The sequence below is a fragment of the Trachypithecus francoisi genome, unplaced genomic scaffold (genome assembly GCF_009764315.1).
Source record: "Trachypithecus francoisi isolate TF-2019V2 unplaced genomic scaffold, Tfra_2.0 Lachesis_group11, whole genome shotgun sequence".
NCBI classification, from domain to species: domain Eukaryota; kingdom Metazoa; phylum Chordata; class Mammalia; order Primates; family Cercopithecidae; genus Trachypithecus; species Trachypithecus francoisi.
This window is the reverse complement of record NW_022681456.1, coordinates 225,494-249,473: the sequence shown is the minus strand read 5'-3', so window position 1 is coordinate 249,473 and position 23,980 is coordinate 225,494. Positions and strand designations below refer to the sequence as shown.

The 23,980-nt window shown below is 45.3% G+C and overlaps 1 pseudogene; it reads left to right on the top strand.

The window, feature by feature from the left end:
• The first annotated feature begins 23,159 nt into the window (after positions 1-23,159).
• Positions 23,160-23,759, top strand: LOC117090934 (annotated as a pseudogene).
• The last annotated feature ends 221 nt before the right edge of the window (positions 23,760-23,980 follow it).

Genomic DNA, 23,980 nt, shown 5'->3' with positions numbered 1-23,980 from the left:
TTCCTTGAATTGGCCATAGGCCATATACTGTTGAAGAAAGAATATAATGTGAACCTATTTCCTGTCATTTTTAGGGTGCTATACTCATAACCCAAGTAGCTTCAGAGGCTGTTGAATACTAGCTCCGGACTCACATATCAGATCATAATACTGTGATCTGATGAGCCAAGTCGGAGTTCTGATCCAAGGAATGTGGACCATTGACTCTTCTCCAGTGGTTGTTTCCCAGGACATCATAGTCCAGTGCTGCTCTGGTAGGCAGTTTGTGCCCATGTAACTCACCACACAAATACAACAATTCCTTAACGTGTCTTTTCTCTCACAAGGCGAAGAGCCCACTCTGCCTCTGATGCCATGACCATGTCACATGCCTGTTTATAGTTGATAAATTCATACAGACTGCTACTAGCTTGCAGACCAGACCACATTTTTTTTTTTTTTTTTTTTGAGATGGAGTCTCTCTCTGTCGCCCAGGCTGGAGTGCGGTGGCGCGATCTCCACTCACTGCAAGCTCCGCCTCCCGGGTTCACGCCATTCTCCTGCCTCAGCCTCCCGTGTAGCTGGGACTACAGGCACCTGCCACTGCGCCCGGCTAATTTTTGTATTTTTTAGTAGAGACGGGGTTTCACCGTGTTAGTCAGGATGGTCTCGATCTCCTGACCTTGTGATCCGCCCGTCTCGGCCTCCCAAAGTGCTGGGATTACAGGCGTGAGCCACCCCGCCCGGCCAACCAGACCACATTTTAAGAGTGTGTGCGAGATTTCAACTTTAAGACTTGTGGACTGCAAATTCTGCATTAAAGGCAGAGCATCAGTGGACAGCACCCATAGCAAAAGGACAAAGTAGGAAAAGTCTACCCACCAACTGAAGGAAGGGATGCGGAAGCTTGTACTGGGGACTGCATGCGAAGTGTTTTGTGTGTTTGCAAACATGCTCAGTTTTAAGGTCCCAAATCCCATCTGCAAGTTCAGCAACATTCAAACTGTCAAAGTCACGTAAAAACTAGTTCTGCGCTTGGGATAATTTGGTGCTGGCGTGGGCAAAGCCAAACGGTATCAGAGTGAACAATTCCACTCAGCCTGCACAGGACTCCCTCAGGGAAAGCTTCATTGAATAGTGGCTCAGAAAAGCAGAGGAGTGGACAGTTACTAACCATGTTCTGTGGTAATCACTGGCTACCAGAGTGTCTTTGCCTTGGTAAGAAATCCACATTTATTTGGTATTGAGGTAGTACTGTCCATAGGGAGGGTGGAAACCTCATTTCCCTCTGCTACCGATTAGTTTAGGAGTCATGTCTCTGAGGTCCTGCCAGTAACATATAATGGAAGTCTGCTGGTTATTTTCCAGGAATGGTATTCCTCGATTGCATGCAAACTCGCTTTCCCATTTGTTTTATATTGGTGTGTGATGATGTGATTGGTTTGTGATCAAAGTGGGAAACATCTCACTAGGAATAGCACTAGAGGTGGCAAAATCCTGGCTTTTTGAAAATAATTGAATTGTGATCCAACCCTGGAACTACTTTTCTTCCAAATTTAGTATTAAAAAAAGTCCTTAGTCTTTTTTGAGAGAGAGTCTTGCTGTGTCACCCAGGCTGGAATGCAGTGGCGCGATCATAGCTCCCTGCATCCTCTGCCTCCCAGGCTTGAGCGATTCTCATGCCTCACCCTTCTGAGTAGCTGGGACTACAGGTGTGCATCACTATACCCAGCTAAGTTTTGTTTTTTCAGTAGAGGTGGGTTTTCACCATGTTGGCCAGGCTGGTCTCGAACTCCTGACCTTAAGTGATCTCCCCGCCTCAGCCTCTTAAAATGCTGGTATTACAGGCGTGAGCCACCACCTGTAATATATAAGAATGCTTTTAAATGCAAGTAAAAGAACCTGTAACTTAAAGTGGTATAAGGACTAAGGACTTCCAAGTATTGTTTGAAATACTGAAGGGCATTGTTGAAACCCAGAGGTTCCCCACTGCTGTGGGATAATTGACTGTTGTGGAATGCTATCCTGTTCTCCTGGGGCCACTGCTTTTACATCATGTAAATGGTGTTTATGAAAGTCACAGACATGTGTACTGTGTATGTGACACAATCCTAGTTGTGGTATGTATCTGTATCTGCACTTGCTTGGGCCTCAATGATCAACTTGTGGCAAAAGAACAAGAAAGAAGAACTGAAATACTTAGAACCAAGGATTTGCAAGTCAGTCTTTATGCCACTTTCAGTTGGGGGTTCTTTTGCATTTAAAAGCATTCTTATAGAAAAGTGGAATTAAGAAACAGAAGGATTTTAACTTTTCAGAAAATCAGAAAACATAGCAGTTTGAGTTGTTTATTACAGATAAGATAACAGAACCATAAAGAATAGGGCAACATTAGGAAACAACAGGTGTATTGGCAAGATAGTCCAGCCTTCCACGGAAAGGTGTAGCCAATGCAAACTGGGTAATACTTGAGTTCAGGATTCCTTTACCCTTTCTGTGATCACTAATGAAGGGTGACATCACTTTGGCTTTTGTGTCTATGTAGTATTTTTTTTTTTTTTTTGAGACGGAGTCTCGCTCTGCCACCCAGGCTGGAGTGCAGTGGCCGGATCTCAGCTCACTGCAAGCTCCACCTCCTGGGTTTACGCCATTCTCCTGCCTCAGCCTCCCGAGTAGCTGGGACTACAGGCGTCCGCCACCTCGCCCGGCTAGTTTTTTGTATTTTTTAGTAGAGACGAGGTTTCACCGTGTTAGCCAGGATGGTCTTGATCTCCTGACCTCGTGATCCGCCCGTCTCGGCCTCCCAAAGTGCTGGGATTACAGGCTTGAGCCACCGCGCCCGGCCATATGTAGTATTTTTTAGATTTGCATTTGGTTGGCCAACCTCTGTTTTATTTGAAATACTGAATGGCATTGCTGAAATCCAGAGGTTCCCCATTACTGTGGGATAATTGACTATTGTAGAATGCTGTCCTGTTCTCCTGGGGCCACTGCTTTTACATCATGTAAATGGTATTTATGAAAATCACGGCCAGGAGCGGTGGCTCACGCCTGTAATCCCAGCACTTTGAGAGGCTGAGGTGGGCAGATCACAAGGTCGGGAGTTCGAGACCAGCCTGGCCAATATGGTGAAATCCCGTTTCAACTAAAAATACAAAAATTAGCCAGGCATGGTGGCGGGCACCTGTAATCCCAGCTACTCGGGAGGCTGAGGCAGGAGAATCGCTTGAACCCGGGAGGCGGAGGTTTCAGTGAGCAGAAATCACGTCACTACACTCCACCTTGGGTGACAGAGTGAGACTCCGTCTCAAAAGAAAAAAAAAAAGAAAAAAACAAATCAAAGACACATGTACTATGTATATAGCACAGTCCTAACTGTGGCACGTGTCTACATCTTCACTTGCATGGGCCTCAATTATCAACTTGTGGCAACAGAATAAGAAAGAAGAACTAAAAAAAGATGCTTGCCTATAGTCCCAGCTACTTAGGAGGCTGAGGCAGGAGGATCGCTTCAGCCCAGGAGGTGGAGAATGCAGTGAGCCATGATTGTATTCCAGCCTGGATGACAGGGCAAGACCTCGTCTCTGTAAAAAGTAAAAATAGGCCGGGCGCGGTGGCTCAAGCCTGTAATCCCAGCACTTTGGGAGGCCGAGACGGGCGGATCACGAGGTCAGGAGATCGAGACCATCCTGGCTAACACTGTGAAACCCCGTCTCTACTAAAAAATACAAAAAACTAGCCGGGCGAGGTGGCAGGTGCCTGTAGTCCCAGCTACTCGGGAGGCTGAGGCAGGAGAATGGCGTGAACCCGGGAGGCGGAGCTTGCAGTGAGCTGAGATCCGGCCACTGCACTCCAGCCCCGGCGACAGAGTGAGACTCCGTCTCAAAAAAAAAAAAAAAAAAAAAAAAAAGTAAAAATAAATACATAAACAAACTAAATCATAAAGAAGACAAATGTCAATGGTGATGAAAAGCCAAGAGAAGCCAAGAGGACAGTCTTGAGTAGAGGGCGTAGGTGTTCCCAAAGAGGAAAGTCCAGTCTGAGATCAGGCTGGAGGCCAAAAGGAACTCTTGACCTGAGACAGTTGAATATATTACTTCTACTGGCAAATAGAAGTGCTTCAAGCAAACATTTATTTAGAAATTCATGCTGGATGTTTATTGATGAAATTTTTAACTCTTTAATAGAAGTCTGAACTAAGTAGGCCATATATTTTGGGGGTGTTAGGAGAAGGAAGTGGCTTTTGGTTTTGTGAGTGTCTTGAAGATTTAAGGTTTATTGTGAAGAAGTGTAGGGGTGATTTTTTTTTTTTTTTTTTTGAGACAGTCTCACTCTGTCGTCCAGGCTGGAGTACAGTGGTGTGATCTTGGCTCACTGCAACCTCAGCCTCTGGGGTTCAGGCGATTCTCCTGCCTCAGCCTCCTGAGTAGCTGAGATTACAGGCACCCGCCACCACGCCCGGCTAATTTTTGTATTTTTAGTAGAGATGGGGTTTCACCATTTTGGCCAGGCTGTTCACGAACTCCTGACCTCAGGTGATCCGCCCGCTTCGGCCTCCCAAAGTGCTGGGATTACTGGCGTGAGCCACTGTACCCGGCCAGAGCAACCTTAATTTTTAAAAACAATTTAGCTGCTTTTTTTTTTTTTTTCTATTTTAAGAGCATCACAGTAAAAGGAAAATAACAGCTCACTTTGGGGCCCAAGTATGAAATTTAAAATCAGCCCTACTCTGGCTGGGTGCAGTGGCTTATGCTATAATCCCAACACTTTGGGAGGCAGGAGGATCACTTGAGCTCAAGAATTTGAGACCAGTCTGGACAACAAAGCAAGACCCTATCTCTTAAAAAAAAAAAAAAAATACCCAGGCCTGGTGGCTTATGGCTGTGGTCCCAGCTGCTCTGGAGACTGAGGTCAGAGGATTGCTTGAGCCCAGGAGGTTGAGGCTGCAGTAAGCCATATTTGTACGACTGCACTCCAGCCTGGGTGACAGAGGAAGACCTTGTCTCAGAAAAAAAAAAAAAAAATTATCTTTGTATTTGTAATATGTTATCAGATATCATCATTGGAGGTTGTAAGGATGGGAATATTAGTTGAAAGTCTGATATTTTATCATTGAGTTGCTCTTTTCCAATTTTACATGCTTAGGTTGATTTCTCAATAGCAGCAGTAAACATCAGAAGACAGTAAAAGAATGTTTTCAATGTGCTGAAAGAAAACATCTACCTAGAATAGAAGGGTTATTCACAAACCACGGTGAAATAATGTCATTTTAAACAAAATATTTAATACTAAGAAAGTTGGAAACATAAGTCAAAAAAATAAAAAGTCATGCTTGGCCAAATCTAAACAGACTTAAAAATTATAAGATGTAATTTGGTGGTCCAAAAATACGGAAATAAACCCCAGAAAATAATAGTATGTAACATTGGAAGAAGTCTATTTAATAATTTTTAGGAGAGTAGAGATTCTGATTATCCCACATGACAGGGCATTAGACAAGGAGTCCCACTTCACCACAGATAAGGTGCAGTGGTGGTCCCATAACCAAGGGATCTGCTGGTCACACCTTATGCTTACCTCACCACCTAGAAGCTGCTGGTGTGACAGGGCATCGGATGACCTGCTGAAGGTGGGTTGAAGTACCAGCTTAGTGACAGTACTTGACAAGCACAGGGCACCGTCCTCCAAGATGCAGTCCTGGAATCCGACTTTTATCTGATAGTGATTACTCAATAGGGAGCACACACAGTCCAAGAACCAAGGAGTGGGAACGGGGTCGGCCCCACTTAACCTCATTTCCAGTGATGAGTTTGGAGACTGAAGAGCAACCGTCTGAGGAATGACCCCAGGCAGTAATTTGTTTCCACGGAAAAAGAGCACCAGTAAAGGGCAGTTACGTAATAATAAAAGATGGTACAAGTGCAGGTTTTTAATTTTATTAATAACTGATGAACAATTATTATAGACCAGACGTGGTGGCTCACGCCTGTAATCTCAGCACTTTGGGAGGCCGAGGCAGGTGAAACACGAGGTCAGAAGATCGAGACCATCCTGGCCAACACGGTGAAACCCCGTCTCTGCTAAAAATACAAAAATTAGCCGGGCGCGGTGGCGGGCGCCTGTAGTCCCAGCTACTCGGGAGGCTGAGGCGGGAGAATGGCGCGAACCTGGGAGGCAGAGCTTGCAGTGAGCCGAGATCCCGCCACTGCACTCCAGCCTGGGCGACAGAGCGAGACTCTGTCTCAAAAAAAAAAAAAAAAGCAATTATATAAAACAATATGCAACACTGTTTGGATTATAACATACAGAAGTGTAATATGTCTGCCAATAACACCACAAAGGAGGAGGGTGGGAGAAAAGTCGTGTTGGGGTTAGGAAATGGCTCTAGATGGCAAAGCCACAAGAATAAGCTGAGAGAACCAGAAATAGGAAATAAATAGGCTACTGTAACAAAAGCTGTCAATATATACTTTCTCTTCATTCTTCTCTCAGCTTCTTTAAATAAAATATATAAAGCAATATTTATAACAATGTGTTGTTGCGTTTGTAACAGATGTATATAACAATACCAGCACAGAAGTGGGGGTGGGAGCTAGAGCTATATAGGAATAATGGGTTTATAAAAATCTTATTGGAATTAAGGTAGTATAAATCTGAAGTAGACTCTGATAAGTTAGTGGGTATTTAACACGCCCTAGAACAAACACTAAGGAAATTACTGCAAAAATATTGTAAGGAATCATTAAAGAAATAAAATTTACATTAGAAAATATGCCCTTAAGGCAAAGACAAAAGTGAAGGAGAAATAGATTAATAAAAAATATGTGAGACATAAAATACAAAAGGGAAAGCAGCTTATGTAAATCTAACTATATCAATAATAACTTTTTTTAAAGAGGGTCTTGCTCTGTTGCCCAGGCTGGAGTGCAGTTGCATGATCACAGCTCACTGCAGCCTTGAACTCTTGGCTTCAAGCAATTCTCCCACCTCAGCCTCCATAGTAGGTGGGACTACAGGTGCATACCACCATGCCTGGCTATTTTATTTATAGAGATGGAGGGCTCAAGCAATCCTCCCATTCTGGCCTCTCAAAGTACCAAGATTATAGGCATGAGCCAGCGCACCTGGCCAGTAATAACATTAAGTGTGAATGGATTAAACTGTCAAAAGACACAAATTGTCAAAGTGATGATAAAAAAATCCAACCGTGTGTAGGAGACATACGTACGTACTCAAACATACAATTGGATTAGAAGTAAAGGATTGAAAAAGATAAAATGCAAACAGCAACCATAGTAAATCTCCAGTGGCTTTCTAATATCCAACATAATAGAGTTTTAAAAAAAGTTTTACTAGAGATAAAGAGAGGTATTTTATAAAGATAAGTTATCAAGAAGATGTAACAATTGTAAATAGACAATTGGGATTACAGCAAGGGAGGAAGCTTCCATACTGCTGAGGAAACAACCAAATGAAGAGACAACCCACAGATTGGGAGAAAATATTTGCACACTATCCATTTGACAAGGGGTTAATTACTAGAATATACAAGGAGCTCAAACAACTCTATAACAAAAACAAAGAAAAATAACAAAAAAATCCCCCAAACTCCAAATCCAATTTTAAAGTAGGCAAAAGATCTGAACAGACGTTTCTCAGAGAAGACATGCAAATGTCTAACAGGTATATGAAAAAATGCTCAGTATCACTAATTATCAGAGAAATGCAGATTAAAGCCACAATCAGATATCATCCCTCTTCAGTTAAAATGGCTTGTATCAGAAAGACAGGAAAGAACAGATGCTGGTGAGGATATGGAGGAAGGGCAGCCCTTGTATGCTGTTGGTGGGAGTGTAAATTAGTACAGGCACTATGGAGAACAGTATGGAGGCTCCTCAGAAAAACTGAAAATAGAACTGTCATATGATCCAGCAACCCCACTACTGGGTAGATACCCAAAAGAGAGGAAATCAGTACATCAGAAGGGCACCTGCACTCCCACATTTCCTGCAGCACTATCCACAAGAGCCAAAAATAGGAAGTCAGGCCGGGCGCAGTGTGTCGCCTGTAATCCCAGCACTTTGGAAGGCCGAGGCAAGTGGATCACTTGAGGTCAGGAGTTCAAGACCAGCTTGGCCGGCATGGTGAAACCCTGTCTCTACTAAAAATACAAAAAGTAGCTGGGTGTAGTGGCGGACACTTGTAGTCCCAGGGAGGCCGAGGCAGGAGAATCACTTGAACCTGGGAGGCGGAGGCTGCAGTGAGTTGAGATTGCATCACAGCAGTCCAGCCTGGGCAACAGAGCGAAGCTCCGTCTCAAAAAAAAGAAATCAACGTAAGAGCCCATCAACAGATGAATAAAGAAAATGTGATATATATAAATACAGTCAATAGGACTATTCAGTCATAAAAAAATAATAAAATCCTGTCATTTGCACCAACTGGGATGGAACTGAAAGCCATTATATTAAGTGAAATAAGCCAAGCACAGAAAGACAAATATTGCATGTTGTCACTCATATTTGGAAGCTAAAAAAGTAGACCTCATGAAGATAAGGGTTACCAGAAGCTGGGAAGAGAGGGAGGGATGAAAGGGAAAAATATGAATGTATTTATTATTGCTGAACTGTACACTTAAAAATGGTAATGATATATATTATATATTTGCATTTTATTTATATATTTATATTTTGCCTCAATAAAAAAGACAAAAAAGATATAGCAATTGTAAACATATATATACCTAATAACAGAGCACCAAAATACATCAAGCAAAATCTGACAGAAATGAAGAGAGAAATAGACAACTCAACAATACTAGTTGGAGCCTTAATATCTCACTTTCAATATAATAACAATTGTGTAAGTTGTCTAGGAGTGTCGTAACAACCACAAACTGGATGGCTTAAACAACACAGACATATTGTCTTACTGTTCTGGAAGCTACATGTTTGAAATCAAGGCATTGACAGGTTTGGTTCCTTCTGAGGGCTCTGAGGGAAGGATCTGTTCCAGGCTCCTCTCGGCTTGTAGATGGCTGTCTTCTCACTATGTCTCATCACATAATCTCCCCTCTATATGTGCATATCTCTGTCCAAACTTCCCCTTTTTATAGGGACATCAGTCATAATGACTCTGAAGTCCTCATTTTAACATTACCTCTGTAAAAACACTCCAAATAAGGCGTCACTCTAAGGTATGGAAATTAGGACCCCAACATATCTCTTTGAGTTGGTGGTGGGGACACTGTTTCACCACTGAGGTGTTTAGGGATGTTGAGAAATTATGCCTCCAACCCATGCTCATACATTTCTTTTTTTTTTTTTTTTTTTGAGACGGAGTCTTGCTCTGTCGCCCAGGCTGGAGTGCAGTGGCCGGATCTCAGCTCACTGCAAGCTCCGCCTCCCGGGTTTACGCCATTCTCCTGCCTCAGCCTCCCGAGTAGCTGGGGCTACAGGCGCCCGCCACCTCGCCCGGCTAGTTTTTTTGTATTTTTTAGTAGAGACGGGGTTTCACCGTGTTAGCCAGGAGGGTCTCGATCTCCTGACCTCATGATCCGCCCGTCCCGGCCTCCCAAAGTGCTGGGATTACAGGCTTGAGCCACCGCGCCCAGCCTTTTTTTTTTTTTTTTTTTGAGACAGTCTCACTCTCACTGAGACTGAAGTGCAGTGGTGCCCTGTTGGCTCACTGCAACCTCTACCTCCCGGGTTCAAGTGATTCTCCTGCCTCAGCGTCCTGAGTAGCTGGGATTACAGGCACCCACCACCACGCCCGGCTAGTTTTTATGTTTTTAGTAGAGACAGGTTTTCACCATGTTGACCAGGCTGGTCTTGAACTCCTGACCTCAGGTGATCCACCCGCCTTGGCCTCCCAAAGCGCTGGGATTACAGACGTGAGCCACTGTGCCCTGCCAATGCTCATACATTTCAAGAAAAACATTAATTTAGCTGGGCGCAGTGGCTCACATCTGTAATCCCAGCATTTTGGGAGGCTGAGGCGAACGGATCACCTGAGGTTGGGAGTTTGAGACCAGGCTGGCCAACATGGTGAAACCCCCATCTCTACTAAAAATACAAAAATTACCCAGGCGTGGTGGCGGGCACCTGTAATCCCAGATACTTGGGAGGCTGAGGCAGGAGAATGGGGTGAACCCGGGAGGCTGAGGTTGCAGTGAGCCGGGATCACACCACTGCACTCCAGCCTGGGTGACAGAGTGAAACTCTGTCTAAAAAAAAAGAAAAAAATGTTTATTTATAGAGAAAGCTAACATGGTAAAAATTTGAGGAATATTGGTAAAGAATATTTACAAATTCATTATCATTGCGTAAATTCTGTATTACTCTTTAAACTTTCATATTGTATGGAGTCATTTCTAAATTTTAAAAAATTTTAGGAGGATACTAAGGATAACCATAAGCCAATCAATATGAAAACATAACAAAATTGCGGGCGCGGTGGCTCAAGCCTGTAATCCCAGCACTTTGGGAGGCCGAGACGGGCGGCTCATGAGGTCAGGAGATCAAGACCATCCTGGCTAACACGGTGAAACCCCGTCTCTACTAAAAATAGAAAAAACTAGCCAGGCGAGGTGGCGGGCGCCTGTAGTCCCAGCTACTCGGGAGGCTGAGGCAGGAGAATGGTGTGAACCCGGAAGGCGGAGCTTGCAGTGAGCTGAGATCCGGCCACTGCACTCCAGCCTGGGAGACAGAGCCAGACTCCGTCTCAAAAAAAAAAAAAAAAAAAAATTCAATTTTCTAGAATATTGCACATTATCAAAACCGACCAAGCAGAAAAAGCAAGACTTAGTAAAATCAACAATAAATAAGAAAATTGGAGTATCAAAAGCTTCCCTCAATGAAATATAGCAAGCCCAGATGAATGTCCAATAAAATGTTCACAAATATTGAGGACTTGATTATCATTAGGTTATGTAAGTGGTATTAGAAATTTTTAAAAATATTGATTACTTCCGCCGGGCATGAGGGCTCACACCTGTAATCCCAGCATTTTGGGAGGCCGAAGCGGGTGGATCATGAGGTCAGGAGATCGAGACCATCCTCGCTAACACAGTGAAACCCCGTCTCTACTAAAAATACAAAAAATTAGCTGGGCATGGTGACGGGCGCCTGTAGTCCCAGCTACTCGAGAGGCTGAGGCAGGGGAATGGCGTGAACCCAGGAGGCAGAGCTTGCAGTGAGCCGAGATCGCCCCATTGCACTACAGCCTGGGCGACAGAGTGAGCCTCTGTCTCAAAAAAAAAAAAAATTTATATCTATATATATAAATATGTTATATATATAATTTATATAAATTTATATATTTTATATATAATATGTAATATAGGGAGGCCGAGACGGGTGGATCATGAGGTCAGGAGATCGAGACCATCCTGGCTAACACGGTGAAACCCCGTCTCTACTAAAAAAAAAATACAAAAAAAACTAGCCGGGCGCGGTGGTGGGCGCCTGTAGTCCCAGCTACTCCGGAGGCTGAGGCAGGAGAATGGCGTAAACCCAGGAGGCAGAGCTTGCAGTGAGCTGAGATCCGGCCACTGCACTCCAGCCTGGGCTACAGAGCGAGACTCCATCTCAAAAAAAAAAAAAAAAAAAAGTAATATATATGTAAATTTGGAATATATATATATATATATATATATATGTCTCTTCCAAATTCACCTAGAAATTCTTTTATAACCTTTACACCAAATCAGGATAGAGACAGTAGAAGAAAGAAATACAGAATACAGGTCAATCTAATACATGAAAATTTTCTGAGTAAATGAAATCCAGGTCTCTTTCGCCATGCATCTGTATATAAGGTTGACCCATAGGAAATTACAATAATCAACCATGTTTTACATATGTGGCAGATTTTGTTTTCTGAGGTGGGCTATGACAGTAGCTGCCATCTCATCTCCTTTCCTACAGTGTGATCTTGCCACTCCTCCCACTGATAGTCTTGCCCCATTCTTTGAGTTTTGTTGGCTTGTGACTCACTTGGAGCCAAAAGAGTGTGGAGGAAGTGATCATGTAAGACTTCACAGGATATAGAAAGGAATACGGCTTCTGCCTTGATTTCAGAGATCCTTCATTTGCCATGTAAGCAGTCCTTGAAGCTGCAGTACTAGGAGGAAATCTCAAGTAGTTCCATATAGAGAAACCACACAGAGAGGCTCTGAGATGACATAAAAAGAAAGAGATGCTTGTCCAGCCCCTTATGCTCCCGTTCCATGCCTTTCCGGCTCCATGAGAGATCCTGACCCAGAAAGGCTCAGTCAAACCTCTCCTGAATCCCTGACAAACAGACACCATCAGAGATAATAACATCTTTGTTGCCATTTGTGCTATAATATTTTGAGGTGATATTTTAGACCATAGTAGTGATTGGAATATAGTGTTGGAAGTGGGGTGCTACTCACATGCATCACTGGCCTTGGCACTGGATTATGAGCAGAATCTAAAAGGCCCTTGAGTAAAATGTCAGTAAAACTCAGTGAGCTTTGGGGATGGTATTAGCAGAGTCTAAAAGTCATCAAGAAGGTTGCTGGTGAGGGCTTGAAGGAACACAAGGAAAGCATTATTGAAGCATGGAGAAAATGAGACGTTTCTATGTAGTGACAGGACGTTTATCAACACTGTCACTTAATGTAAATTGAAAACAGAAAGTGTACCTCATCACTTCAGTGATAGAGCTAAGTGTTTTCTAGACCCAGGGTTCAGGATGCTACCTGGTTTCTCATTGCTGATAATAAAATGAGAGAGGAAAGAGAACTAAAAAATGAACCATTCCATGGGGTAAATAAATGGCCCAGAACAGTCTTTTCAGCTTGTAAAGCATTCTCAAAGTAAGAAAGCTCCTCAGGGAAAAGATGCAATCCAAGACTGGCTATAGTACCCTTGTTAAGATTCCAGAAATGTCTAATGTGGTATCTCCTGACCCCCTTCAATGAATAAACAAAAAGAACTTCTAAGGACTCGAGGGAATGCTTCTGTGAGCCCTCTTATAAGCAACAGAACTGCCAAGAATTTTAAAGGTGAGGTCCCACACAAGGCCCACCGAGAGCCCATGGTAGAGAAAGTCTTATTAAGAGATTTTTGGGGTATGGCTTTTGTCTAATGGGATGGATTGTACACAGATAAAAATTCCACACGTTTTTAAAAACAGTGATGCTAACTTGACAGATATGGACAAACTACAAAAAAGGTATTTGAACTCAACCTTTTTGCTCAGGAAGGAGGTTGAGAAGGATACTCAGTTGCAAACATGGTCACATTTTACGAAAAACCATGGATGACTCAAGACAGCAGAACTAAGATCCAGAGGGTAGAGCAAAGAGCCATGGAGAAGTCCAAGACAGCAGAACCAAACCCGAACCACCGAACTGGTAATGGGTACCCAGTAGGATTTAAGAATTTCTATGGAATAGTGACTACTGTGTGCCTTCTCTTGTCCCCACTTTTGTTGTTTTGTTTTGTTTTGTTTGTTTGTTTTTTGAGACGGAAGTCTCGCTCTGTCGCCCAGCCTGGAGTGCAGTGGCGGAATCTTGGCTCACTGCAAGCTCCGCCTCCCAGGTTCACGCGGTTCTCCTGCCTCAGCCTCTCGAGTAGCTGGGACTACAGGTGCCCGCCACCACGCCTGGCTAATTTTTTGTGTTTTTAGTAGGGACGGGGTTTCACCGTGTTAGTCAGGATGGTCTCGATCTCCTGACCTCATGATCCGCCCGCCTTGGCCTCCCAAAGTGCTGGGATTACAGGCATGAGCCACCACGCCCGGCCTTGTCCCTACTTTTGAATAGGAGTATTGATAACAGTTTTTCTATGTCTGCCCCACTGTTATGTCCTGGGTGTGTAACATGAAAGTAACTTGTCTCATATTTCACAGGCATTCAGATTGGGAGAAATAGCACCTCAGGAACTGCATCCTCAAGAGCCCCGTCTGCACCTGTAGCAGAGTCTGACGATGAGATCCTGGTCTTCAATCTGATATTATAGTGGGATGAGACATTGGGATTTTGGGGAGGAGATGGCTGTTCTTTGCCGGGGGGCGGGGGGTGATGTGAATTGTTACAGCGAGAGGGCCGACCGTGATAATTCCAAACATGGCAAAAACAGTATCTCTTATCACACATACACTGTGACTGCTATTTCTCCCATGAGAGTTGAGGTCGACACCAGCTCCTTGAACCTGGGTTGACTTGTAATTTGCCTGTAGCCAAGAGAATGCAGCAGCAATAGGCCAGGTGCAGTGGCTCACACCTGTAATCCCAGAGCCTCAGGATGCCAAGGCAGGAAAATTGCTCGAGCCCAGGAGTTTGAGACCAGCCTGGGAAACACTGTGAAACCCCATTTCTATTTTAAAAAGCAAAAAAAGGATGCAGCAGAGGTGAAGCTGTGTAACTTCCAGAGCTAGGTCGTAAAAGGTCATGCGGCTTCCACCTTGTCACTGGAATTCACACTTGCACCCCTTGGCAGCCAATGGCCCTGAGCTGCCCTGTGGTAAGAAAGCCCAAACTAGTTCACACACAGACTACATCAAGAGTGAGGGATGCTTAAAGCACCCCCAGGCATTCCAGCCCCTTCTCTTCTAGATCTAGCCTTAGAAAAAGCTGCCTAGCTGAGCCTGTCTTGAATTCCTGACCCAGGAAACTATTAGATATCATAAGTCACTTTTTTTTTTTTTTGAGATGGAGTTTCACTCTGTTGCCCAGGCTGGAGTGCAGTGGCACGATCCTGGCTCACTGCAGCCTCCTCCCAGGTTCAAGCAGTTCTCAGCCTCCTGAGTAGCTGGGATTACAGGTGCCTGCCACCATACTTGGCTAATTTTTGTATTTTTAGTAGACATGGGGTTTCACCATCTTGGGCAAGCTGGTCTTGAACTCCTGACCTCATGATCCACCTGCCTTGGCCTCCCAAAGTGCTGGGATTAGAGGCGTGAACCACCGTGCCCGGCCAATAAGTCACTCTTTTTTTAGGGAATCAAGTTAAAATAATAAGTCATTAAATTTTGAGGTGTTCTGTTACGTAGAAGAGTGACTGGATCAACCCACAAAAAGGACAACTTCATATAGTTCAACTTTTTTTTTTTTTTTTGGTACAGAGTCTCACTCTGTCACCCTGGCTGGAATGCAGTGGCATAATTTCAGCTCACAGCAACCTCCGCCTTCAAGGTTCAAGTGATTATCGTGCCTCAGCTTCCCAAGTAGCTGAGATTACAGGCACTTGCCACCAGCCTGGCTAATTTTTATGTTTTTAGAAGAGACGGGGTTTCACTCTTGACCAGGCTGGTCTCGAACTCTTGACCTCAAGTGATTGCCCGCCTTGGCCTCCCAAAGTGCTGGGATTACAGGTGTGAGCCACTGCACTTGGCTAGTTCAACTTTATAAATAAATAATATGTCAAAGATAATTCAATATTAAAGTTTATGTATTTATCATTTTAACCAGATAATGTAGAAATAGGGTGATATGAAACATAAGTACTTATATAGTTTAAGAAAAATAAACTATATAAGTAAATTGTTTATGTTCAATAAATTGGAGCAATTCTTTGTTATAAAATTCTTAAGAAACTCAGAATAAAATGCAACACCCTTTTCTCATGATAAACCTCTCAGCAAACATACTTCAAGCAGAACCTTACAAACAGTATAATTAAAATGAGGAACCGGCCGGGCGCGGTGGCTCAAGCCTGTAATCCCAGCACTTTGGGAGGCCGAGACGGGCGGATCACGAGGTCAGGAGATCGAGACCATCCTGGCTAACACGGTGAAACCCCGTCTCTACTAAAAAATACAAAAAACTAGCCGGCGAGGTGGCGGGCGCCTGTAGTCCCAGCTACTCGGAGGCTGAGGCAGGAGAATGGCGGAAACCCGGGAGGCGGAGCTTGCGGTGAGCTGAGATCCGGCCACTGCACTCCAGCCTGGGCGACAGAGCGAGACTCCGTCTCAAAAAAAAAAAAAAAAAAAAAAAGAGGAACCACTGAGATCACCGCTCTTTCTCATTATTTCTCCCTGGCATTGAGCTGAAGTCCTAACCATGTGGTACAGCAGGATGAGCCACAGACAAAACTTCTCAGACACCGGATTAAAGAAGGAAGAGGTTTTTTATTCGGCTGGGAGCGTTGGCAGACTCACGTCTTAAGAGCTGAGCTCCTCGAAAAAGAATTCCTAGCCCTTTTAAGAGCTTACAACTTAAGGGGTCTACGTGAAAGAGTCGTGATAAATCCAGTGTGAGGAACGTGACTGAGGGCTACATGCATCAGCTAACAGAACAAAAAGTTTCACGGTGCTTTCTCCTACAATGTCTGTAATTTACAGATAACAAGTAGTTTTGGTCAGGGGTTAATATTATTATTATTATTATTATTTTAACCACCAGGGCCAGGTGGTGGTGCCAAGGTTGTCTAGCTATTGATCTTACTTCTGTTTCTTTCCAACTTTTTGCTTTCCCCCTTCTCTCTTGTCATAAACTAGGGAAAAGGGGAGGTGGGGGAGAAGCTGGGAAGGACAACAGAAGTGGTGGTCTCATTTTAGTGGTAAGACAAGGAATGAAGAATAAGAGGTATATTGGACAGGAAAGAAAGAAATATTTTTGGTTGTTTGCAAGCAAGATCTTGTGATGATTAATGTTAGGTGTCAGTTTGGATTAAAGCATACCCAGATCACTGGCAAAATATTATTTCTGGGTATGCCTGTGGGGCTTTTCCAGAGGAGACTGGCATTTGCATCAGTAGAGTAAGGAAGATCCACCCTCACCCAGTGAGAACGGGCACTGTCCAATCTGTTGAGGGCCCAGACAGAAGAAAAAGGCTGACAAGAGGTGATTTCACTCTGTCCTGGAGCGGAGACACCATCTTCTTCTGCCCTTCAACATCAGAACCCAAGGTCCCTGGGCCTTCAGCCTCCAGCTGAGCGTTATGCCACTGGCTTCCCTGGTTTTGAGGCCTTGGTACTTGGACTGAGTCACTCTTCCAGCTTCTCAGATTTTCCAGCTTGCAATTGCACATCTGTGGGACTTCTTATAAGGACACTAATCACCTTCTGTAAGCCCACAAGCCGATTCCCATAGTAAATCCCCCCCACACATCTATTCGTCTACCTCTCTAGCCTATTGGTTCTGTCTCTCTGACTAATACAGATCTAAGAAGTGACTTCAGCATTGTTCCAAGGTACGTATTAATACTGTTGCTGTTTACTATTTGTCTTAGTCTACGCAGACTGCTAGAAGAAACTATTACAGACTGGGTGGCTTAAACAACGATTTATTTTCTCACAATTCTGGAGGCTACAAGTCTGCAATCAGTGTGTCAGCAAGATAACGTTTCTTTTAAAAAGTTTGTATTTAGGCCGGGCGCGGTGGCTCAAGCCTGTAATCCCAGCACTTTGGGAGGCCGAGACGGGCGGATCACGAGGTCAGGAGATCGAGACCATCCTGGCTAACACGGTGAAACCCCGTCTCTACTAAAAATACAAAAACTAGCCGGGCGAGGTGGCGGGCGCCTGTAGTCCCCGCTACTTGGGAGGCTGAGGCAGGAGAATGGCGTAAACCCGGGAGGCGGAGCTTGCAGTGAGCTGAGATCTGGCCACTGCACTCCAGTCCGGGCGACAGAGCGAGACTCCGCCTCAAAAAAAAAAAAAGTTTGTATTTAATTCATTAGTGTTTTAAGAGATGGGGTTTCACACTGTTTCCTAGGCTGGAGAGCAGCGCTGCAATCATAGCTCACTGCAGCCTCGGACTCCTGGACTCAGGTGATCCTCCTGCCTCAGCCTCCCAAGTAGTTGGGACTATAGGCAACCACCATCACACCTGGCCAATTTATTTTTACGTTTTAAGACAGGTCTTGCTATGTTGCCCAGGTTTAGCATGATGGGTTTCTGGTTGGGGCTGCCTCCCTGACTTACAGATGGCTACCTTCTCACTGTCTTCACACGGCCTTTCCTCAGTGGGAGCTGAGAGAGCGAGTGTGTGTTCTCTGATGGCAGCGGCAGGCTATCCAGAGTGGCCACTGTCATCAGGCCGGCAGGAGCGGCTGTGGGGGCAGCAGTGGGTCTCCCGCCCTGTGTCCCAGAGGCACCTGATGCGCTGCCTTTACCCTTGTGTGGCTGCGTGGTACCCGCTCCCCGGCCCCTGGTCCCCGGTGGCTGCTGTCACCCGCCGCCACTGCAGGGAGGGCACGGGGAGGAGGCAGAGCTGGACCCGAGAGGATGCTGTGCTCCACGGAGCTGGCAGGAGCCAGGGACAAGTAGGAGCCCCTCCAGAGCCTGCTGCCCTGGAAGCCACTGCGATAGGGCCAGGCTGGGCCACCGTGATCGGGCAGAGAGGGGCCCAATGAGGACCTGGAGCCCCCACCCCAGGCTGCCAGGAGGCTGCGGCCAGGGCTGCCTGCCCATTGCACAAAGCAGGCCAGAGCCCTGCTCTCCCAGGCGCAGGACCCGGGCGTCTCTGAACTCTGCACCCTCAGGCCCGGGTAGGACCCCTCCCCCAACAGGCTCGGGGGTCTCTCCTCCCGCTGCCTGGCCTCTTCCTGCTCCCAGCACCCAGCCCAATCTTGGAGCGGGGTTGGAGTTGAGCTCAGGCACAGTCACAGCTCAGCTGGGTTTGCACATGCTCAGGGCGGAACTGACACACCAGCCTCTTGCCGCCTCAGACCCGCCAGACTTCGGGTGCCAAAGAGTGCAAGGAGGAGGCCAAGGCGGGCCTGAGGACAGCTCGGGGCCTACAGGTGCCCCCTTGGTGCAAGCAGCCTGAGCACACAGTGACAGGAGACAGGCTCCTGGGAGGAAGGGGGCGGGTCCCTGGGGAGGCCCCACCTGCAGTCCAAGGGAGGCCTGAAGACTAGGGGGCCAGGCTGCCAGTCCCACAAACCCGGAGTGGGAACTTATGGTTCCTTTTCCTGGCCGCCGATGGCCGCCCATGAACCAATCGGCAAGCACTTTCTCCTCTCTCAGACCAGTACAATCCCCAGGCTCAGCCAGAGGTGAACAGACAGTGGGACCATCTGCCTGCAGAGAGGGGTCACTCACTTCAGGGCCTCCTTTCCGCTGAGAGCTGAGCCCTCCTTAGGACAACCAGCTGCAGAGAGGAGCTACCCTCTGTGCTAGGAGCTAAACACCGGGGGACACGCTGGCTGCAGACAGGAGCTGCCCCCCGCGGTCTCCTCTGAGCTGTTCTATGACTCAACAAAGCTCCTCTTCATCTTGCTCACCCTCACTTGTCTGCCTACCTCCTTCCTTCTGGTCGCAGAACAAGAACTCAGGACCTGCTGAACGGCAAGGCTGAAAGAGCTGTAACACACACAGGGCTGAAACATGCCCCTTGCTCGCCACGTTGTGGGTGAAGAGAAAGAGAGAAGAGCTTCAGCCCTTCGAGGAGCCCAGACCTGGGAGATCTTTGAGCCAGGGCTGTGACTCCCTCTTTGAGGCCCTGTAGTTTTTGGGGTCTCCAAGCTTCTGGGCAACACTGCATTCTCCAGTGCTAGCCATGGAAGTTGCTTGTGGTGTGCTGAGTCCATCCGCAGCCTCACAGAGAGCTGGCACCCATGCCAGCACCTGGAGCTGCCTGCCCCACAGTAGCAGCCAGCATGTCGGTGCAGTGGCTGAATCCCATGCTTGCTCACACACCCCTTGCTGCTCCACACCTGCCTCACAGTCACCCTTAGAGGTGTGGGATCTGGGCTGGTAGTGTGAGCTGAGCACAATGTGCTAGGCCAAGGGGGCAGAATGAGCCCAGCGGGCCTCAGCAAAACTCGAGCAAAGGTGCCACCGGCCACAGAGGTTTCTGACAAGAAAAGTGACACCCCAAAGATCCCATAACATCTTTATTTTTTTTTTCAGACAGAGTTTCACTGTTGTTGCCCAGGCTGTAGTACAATGGTGCAATTGGCTCACTGCAACCTCTGCCTCCCAGGTTCAAGCAATTCTCCTGCCTCAGCCTCCTGAGCTAGGATTATAGGCATCCACCACCATGCCCGCTAATCTTTGTATTTTTAGTAGAGACAGGGTTTCACCATGTTGGCCAGGCTGGTCTCGAACTCCTGAGCTCAGGTGATCCACATGCCTTGGTCTCCCAAAGTGCTGGGATTACAGGCGTGAGCCACCACTCCTGGCCTCTCATGACTTTATTTAGCCTTAATTATTTTCCTAGAGATTCCACTTCCCAATACAGCAACACCAGGGGTTAGGGCTTCAATATATGACTTAAGGGGCACATTCAGTCCGTGACTCCACCAACATCCAATAAGAAAACATACTATAGGCTGGGTGTGGCAGCTCACGCCTGTAATTCCAGCACTTTGGGAGGCTGAGGCGGGTGGATAACCTGAGGTCAGGAGTTCAAGACCAGCCTGGCCAACATGGTGAAACCCCGTCTCTACAAAACTACCAAAAAAATTAGCCAGGCTTGGTGGTGAGCACCTATAATCCGAGCTACTTGGGAGGGTGAGACAGAAGAATCGCTTGAACCTTGGAGGTGGAGGTTGCAGTGAGCCGAAATCGTGCCATTGCACTCCAGTCTGGGTGACAGAGCGAGACTCCATCTCAAAAACAAACGAACGAACAAACAAAAAATACTATAAAAAACCCTCATATTCATTATAGCAATAGAAATGATAAGCTACTTAGAAATACATCTTATAAAATGTTAAATTTAAAATGAGAACTGGGAATAAATCTTCTAAAAACCACATATAAACTGAGAAATTATGAATACAATAATGTTTTAAAGTTTGTAAAAGAAAAACTAAAAAATGGGCCGGGTGTGGTGGCTCATGCCTGTAATCCCAGCACTTTGGGAGTCTGAGGTGGGTGGATCATGAGGTCAAGAGATCGAGAGCATCCTGGCTAACATGATGAAACCCCGTCTCTACTAAAAATACAAAAAATTAGCCGGGCGTGGTGGCGGCGCCTGTAGTCCCAGCTACTCGGGAGGCTGAGGCAGGAGAATGACGGGAACCCGGGAGGCGGAGCTTGCAGTGAGCCGAGATCGCGCCACTGCACTTCAGCCTGGAAGACAGACTCCGTCTCAAAAAAAAAAAAAAAGAAAAGAAAAAAGTAAAAAGAAAAACTAAAAAATGGAAAGATATGTTTGTTACTGAGCAATAGGCTTACTTTATGACACCCGCAGAAGCCAACATTATGGTTCCGTCTTTTGAGGAAAAAAAAAGGCTTTATACCAAGTCAACTGGCAAGGAGACAGGAGGCAATGCTAACCCTGCGCCTGGCCAGACTGTACATACTTTTTGGTATCTAGTTCTTCTATAATATGACTGTTTTAGAAATTTTAACAAAATTTAGTTTTAAGGAAAGGTCTCTCATAAAGCATTTCGCAGGGGCCTAATTGGAGCTTGCTTCTAGGGTGACTCTTATTCTAAGCAGCGCAGTAGGCAAGACCTTATCCCAGGTTAAGTGGGTTTCTTGTTTTTGAATTCAAAATTTTTTTTTGTAGAGATGGGAGTTTCACCATGTTGCCCAGACTGGTCTTGAACTCCCAGCCTCAAGCGACGTTCCTGCCTCAGCCTCCCAAGTGCTGGGATTACAGGTGTGAGCCACTGCACTTAGCCACAGGTTAAACTGGTTTCTTAATTTCCTTTTTCCTGGAAGTCAGCAAACCTCTACCTTTCCATATGCCTCCCATGCATTAAAAAAAATGGACAACTAGGCCAGGCGCGGTGGCTCAAGCCTGTAAATCCCAGCACTTTGGGAGGCCAAGACGGGCGGATCACGAGGTCAGGAGATCGAGACCATCCTGGCTAACACGGTGAAACCCCGTCTCTACAAAAAAATACAAAAAACTAGCTGGGCAAGGTGGCAGGCGCCTGTAGTCCCAGCTACTCGGGAGGCTGAGGCAGGAGAATGGCGTAAACCTGGGAGGGGGAGCTTGCAGTGAGCTGAGATCCGGCCACTGCACTCCAGCCCGAGCGACAGAGCGAGACTCCATCTCACAAAAAAAAAAAAAGGACAACTTCAGAAATAACCCCCCGGTGGTATAGAAATGTGTGTACGTCGGCAGTAACCACTGAAACTCGATATCTGCAGTTTCTGCATTTCTATCAGTCCAATTTTTTAAAATCCTGATCTAAGTCAGTATCCATACCTTGTTCCTAACTTCTCTTAAGGTTTTACCATTAAGCAGGACACTGGCTTTATGGTTAAAATCCTATGTTGTTGTTTTTTTTTTGTCATGTTAAGGTAGCAAACAAATTTGCTATTTTTGTAAAATCTAAAATATATCTTAAAGTTAATTTTTTCATGTAATTGATTTTATTTTCCCCTTAAGTTACTGCGATGGTAATATTAGTAAGTTTTCTGATCAACCTTGTGTTTCTAGAATAGAATCCATTTGCTTATAGTATATTTTTGCAATGCACTGCCAGCTTCTCTCTGTTAATAACTTCTCAATATTTATGCTTGCATAATCTTAAGTTTTGTCTGAGGTTTCTTTTCAAACCATACATTCATCAATTTTGGTATCTTTATGTTGTTTAATAAATAGAAAATTTTCCTTTTTTGAATTCCTCTGGAATTGTGTTTTCAGCTTTACTAAAGGTATATCTGACAATTTAAAATTGTGTCTAGGGAGTGGCTAGAGTGGCAGCTGGGCAGCAAGACTAACTCTGGATCCACCAGGCCAGGTGTTGTGTACAGAGGCTGGAGCAGCCATCCCCAACTCCAATGCCCAGTCCTCAGCACACCAGCACTTTTTTGTGATGTTGTACATTTATGGTGACTTTGAGTGTGGGAGCAGATTTCTGCCAGGCTGAGCACAGCATTTTCACCGACAAATGAGCTTTGAGGTTTTACGTGCTGTCATCAACACTGCCTTGAAAACTCGAGACACCAAGACTGGCCTCAGAAATAGATACCTTTAAAAAAAATTGCAAGTATATTTCTTTTAGCGATTCCAATAAAATTAAGCATCAAGTAAGCACAAGTGGAAAGTGACCTACACTATTAACTTGAACTAAAGGTAATGAAGGCTGCTTAAGCTTTGTATGTCGTTGGATTTTTAGGAGTCCGGAGGTGTCCATCTGCAGAAATTGAAGCCTAAATTGAGGTTGGATTCCAGTGGGTTCTGAACAATTCTGCTTATCTTGAAGATAGTAGCTTCATAAGGAATAGACAAGTCGAAAAAAACACTGATCAGTAATAGGCAGTCTAGTGATCTAAAAATAAAAGATTAAAAAGTTTTCTGCTGTGAAACATTTCAAGATTTATTAATTTCTTTTCACTTTCCCCATTACTCACACACATGCTCACACTTTTTTTTTTTTGTCAAAATGGACTGACTGTCCAGCCCCTGTGGAGATCTACGGAACATGCATTTCCTCATAACCCACAAGTCCACCAGTGCCACTGCAGCAGGTTCACAGAGGAATGTGAGAAGTGTGGAGTGACACTTTTGGTTTGAGTTTGTGATGCTACATTTGGTAAAGTTACAGTTGAAAAACAAGGAATCCACATTTTAGATTGGTCATTTGACGATGAAGCTCCGCCACCTAATCAGATAGTAGATGATTGGCTAAACCTGTTAAACACCAAATGGCATGGAAAGCCAGGTTGCTGCATGGCAGTGCATTGTGTCGTGGGATTGGGAAGGGCACCTGTGCTGGTGGCACTTGCTTTGACTGAATATGGAATTAAGCATGAAGATGCAGTTCAGTTTGTAAGACAAAAAAGAAAGGGAGCAGGGAGCATTCAATTCCAAACAGCTGCTTTACTTGGAGAAATGCCAACCTAAGATGTAATTACACTTCAGAGATACCGGTGGGCATTGCCATGTTCAGTAGAAATGTAAATGAAGGCCGGCTTGATTGTGGCACTTTAGAGGAACTCTTAGTACTTGGAAGCGTGAATCTGGAGTCTTACCTGTATCATCCAAGTAGTGATAGGCTCAGTACTCAGCCACTCTCCCAGTGGCTGGAAAAATGCAAACGGAAGAAATCCCTCTATAACATCAATAAAATGTTTAAGAAAAAATTAAATAAAATTGTATCTATTCAAGGTGACA